Genomic DNA, 4377 nt, shown 5'->3' on the forward strand with positions numbered 1-4377 from the left:
TGCTCTCCCACGGGGTCCCAGCCACAGGCCTGCCACTTGGGCTGTGCCTGGGGGTTGGGATGCTCCAGCTCCAACCTCCTGCTGCTCTGCATGAGTCCTGGGCAGCAGCACCAGCCTCCACTGGGCAAGATCCTGCCTCGTCCCGGGGGGGGAGGAAGGCTGCTGCTCACCCTGGGGAGGCCCCTTGTCCCAGGGGACGGGATTTGCCATTCCCGCCTCTTCTCAGTTCTTCGCAGTTCCTCTCAGCAGCATCTAGGGCTCAGGAGAGAGCCAGAGCAGCGGGCGGAGAACGGGCTTATTCCTCTCTGCGGCACAGCAGAGCATTAAATTTCTTCAAAGAGAATTGCTCATTGCAGCTGCTGCAGGCTGGCCAGCACTGGGGAGCTCCACACGGCCCAAACCCTCTGCTCCGAGGAGGAGGATGGTGCAAAGCAGAGCTGGAGCTCCTGGCCTGCCCGCGGAGCAGCGCCTGCTCCTGCGCTCCTCGGATGCTGCGGGTCCCGCCGGGCCCCGGGTGGCTGCAGCAGGGCGGGGGGACCGGGCTGGAAGCTCTGCCCACATGGCTGCCGGGGTGCCGAGCGTTACTGGGCAGGCTGGAGGGGCCTTGTGACCCTGCCCGTGGATGCTGGCAGTGGGGTGACATCTTCCTGCCAGTGCCAGGCAGCCGTCCCCCCTCCAGCCCTCCCTGGGGAGAGCTCACACGATCCTTCCCTGCTTCTTTTCATGTTAAATTCTTGTGAAGGATGAATAAACACCCGCGTCCGTGGCTGCCCAGAGCTGGCTCAGGGCATCAATGCTATCATGCAAGTGTGTCCTATTTAATCTTCAGAGACAAAGGCAGCGGCACACAGCGAGCTCCTTGGCGAGATTGCTGCAGAGGGGCTGATGAAATGGTCTGATGGAGAGACAGGCCTTTCCCTTGCTCAGGAAAACAGGGTTTTGTTAGGAAAAAAAATGGAGGCTGCCCCACAGAGACCCCGTCTGCAGCTGGCCCCTCTCCAGGGGCAGAGCTGCCCCAGGAGCTTTCACCCCCGAAGGGGCCCATGTCTGGTAAGAAAAATATCTGCTGGCTGCTTTGCTTGGTCAGGTCTGGGGTGGCGACGGGTGCTGCAGTCCTGCAGGGCCACCCACCCCAGCTGTGTTGGCTCCACGTAGGGTGCTGGGGCCGGGGTGGGCAGCATGGGGACGGGCTGACGCTGGCGGCCAAGCGGCATCACCACAGCCTGGTCTAGAAACCTTGTCCTCACGGGTCCCTGGCCCCCCCCGGGCAGCCCTTGTCCCCTCTGTGCCAGTGAGCTGCTGGCTTTTGGTGTGCGAAGTGCAGCAAGGCAGGGGCTGCACCACGCAGCCGGGATGTGAGTGAGCCCAGTGATGCTCTGCTGACACAAGCTGCGATGGGAGAAAGTTTCTGGGAGCTGTTATGAAACAGATCCATCACCGGCCGATGAAGGATTTCAGGGAAATCCACTGGAGCAAGAGCAATCAATTAACCATATTTACTGCAGCGTGTGGCCGCCGCCGCCACGGCAGATGGGCTCTGTGGTTCGAGTGGGGCCGTGGTCAGAGAAGCTGCTGCTGTTTGGCCTCTCCAGCCGGCCGGAGGGAATGGCAGAAGCGCTGACCTGCCCATCGCTCCCCAGGGCTGGTAAAGCCCCTGGCCAGGACCTGGCAGCACTTGTGCCGGCTGTGGGGAGAGGAGCGAGTCCTGCCCTCCCTGCTCTGGCAAACACGTTTTGGGTCCGAGAGTCCTCCAGCCCCTTTGCTGCTCTGTCAACACCTCCAGGAAGAGGCAGTATATTATAATAATAAAAATGACTTTGCAAAGGCAAAAATACTTTAGAAAAATTTGTTTTGTCGTCCCTTCAAGGCTCTTTTTTTGGGTTAACTCACATGCACAAGCTAATGAAGTGCAGCACGGCTGCAGCAGCGTGGCTGCACAGGTCAGTCGCATCCTTGCCTTAAGGAGGTCAGGACTAAACCAAGACTGAAACCCAGTGTGCTACCGTACCGTGTGGGTACATCCCTGCATCCCCGCAGCCCAGCCCCAGGGATGTGTGTGGGGAGCCAGAGGAGCCCCAAAGGGAGAGAGGCCAGCGCCTGCCTGCTCCTGCCCATGAGCACATCTGCATGTGGCTGCCGCCGGGCACACTGGCATGGGAGCCCCCAGGCCTGCCAGGGTGAGGGGGCAAAGTACCACACCCCCCCCAGCTGGGTTGCAAAGGGTGCAGCCCTTTCCCACAGGGTCCCTCCAAGCTGGGCTCCCCCCTACCAGACTCAGAAGTGCTGGGGAAGGGGCTGTGGTCCCAGCGGGTCAATGCTATGGAGTGGGGTGATGCTGAGACGAAGGCGCACACCCCAGGCAGCACCCAGGGACGGGGTGGTTGGGGCTCTTTTTGGCCAAGTCTGGGCTAAATCCATCCATTTCAAACCGGGACACCATTTGCTGCCTGCCCTGCTCTTGCACCGGCGCAGACAGGAGCACATCCGAACTGCTGGCACGAGGGACAGCAATGTCTGCTCATTTGCTGCCTGCCCTGGTCTTGCACCGGCGCAGACAGGAGCACGTCCGAACTGCTGTCCCTCGTGCCAGCAATGTCTGCTCCTGCCACGGGGCTGAGAATAACCAGAGACCCGGCTCTGATCGGGGGCTGCTTTATTGCCGATAATTATGTGTCACCACGCAGGAATTGTAGCACTAGCCAAGGGGCACACGGTTCGGCGGCACACTCAACCAGCATTAATTGGCACGGGCCGGTCAGCCTCTGCTAAACAGCTTTGCTCGCTATAAAGCATAGAAATTCATTTATTAGAAAGAGTGCTAATTAACCTCTTCAGGGCTGATCCTGGAGACCCCCATGACTGGGACTTGTGTACAGTTATTTATTTTAATGCTTAAAAAGGGGGTGTCCTGGGACCTGGCCTGATCCTCCTCTTACCTCGTGCCAACTGCCCCTTTCCTGATCTGCAGGCAGCCCCAGAAGGAGAAGGAAGGACAAGGACCACACAGTCGTGTTATTATAGGGACTATCAAAATGCACATGCCAAAGAGAGCCCTGACGCCGACTTCTCCTGGTCCTTGGCTGCCTTAGCCAAATGCAGTTGTACCCTCGGCTTCCTTGGATTTATTCATTCACCCCTTCATGCATTTCTCTCTCTCTGCGCTTGCTTTGCCATGGGAATGGGCAAAAGCCTGGATTTCCCTATTTATGCCAAATGCCGGTTTCCAGAATCCAGCCCGTTGGAGGTGCTGGCTCCCGCGGAGGATGGCGGGGGGGGATAAGTGACCGAAGGAGGTATTGAGGGGTGCCCTGGGAGGCAAGGCAGGGGCCCAGCGCCTTGGGAGGGGGGGACACATTGCGGGTGTGAATGCATGCAAGCACAGACAGGCTCAGAGGGGGGATTTTATGCGTTTACCTTGTTCTTGCCCTTTTCAGCTTGTGACTGCTGCTGGAGACAGAGCGGGCGGCCCTGGAGAGCCGCAGAGGGTCTATGATGGCTCCTGCCGGGGACCCTGTTCCCTGTGTCCCCAAAGCCCCAGGGTGGGACCTGAAGCGGTGCTCACACCTGCAGTCCCATGGGGCAAGAGGGACATGAAGTTTTACTACACGGTGTGGTGGCCCTGGCCGATACCCGCCCTGGGTCAGTTTATGATACTCCTGTGAGGAACAACGTTGTATTTTCAGGTCCCTTCTTTTTCACTGTGCTGTTCCTCTTTCCATCTCCCTTTCCCTGGTGGAGTCCTGCACATAATTAAACTTAAATGTTTGGTTACAGCCCATTGCAGCTCGTGGGCTAATTCTTACTGGGGCCATAGCAATAAGCAGAATATTCTTTCACTTCTATAGGATTTCTCCTACCAGCTCCTCAAGGGTTTTCTCCAATGTTGATTAACTTTCTCGATACTCTTGTGAAACGATGACTGTTTTGGAAGATCCCTAGTAGCAGGAGAGCAAAACAAAAGACAGGCTGATGCTTGAAGGACAGTCGAGCATCCTCTTGTCTCGGGCCGGGTGGTTTGGGGCTCGCGCAGCGCGCAGCGCACAGGGTGAGGATCTGGCCACAGGGCTGGGCGATGGCCCTGACCTGCTGCCCTGTGGGTCCGGGGGCCAGAGGGGCGGCTGCTCCCTGCAAAAGGCTTTCCTTTTGCTGGAGGGGGTTACGCAGGGGACGCCTGCCCTGTTTTCAGCCCTCCCAGTATGGACCAGTGCCTTGGGGTGCTGGTGGGACGGCAGAGCCCAGCGGGGTGCAGGACAGACCCAACCCCACGCCGAGCCCCCTGGCAGCGGGGACACCAGTCACCGTGGGCCGTGCATGGGCTGCTGGCACCATCTAGTGGGGTTTCTGCCAGCACCTTGTTGTGCTGCAGCCACCCAATTT

Source organism: Pygoscelis adeliae, unplaced genomic scaffold, assembly GCF_000699105.1.
Source record: "Pygoscelis adeliae isolate BGI_AS28 unplaced genomic scaffold, ASM69910v1 Scaffold61, whole genome shotgun sequence".
Classification (NCBI taxonomy): Eukaryota; Metazoa; Chordata; class Aves; order Sphenisciformes; family Spheniscidae; genus Pygoscelis; species Pygoscelis adeliae.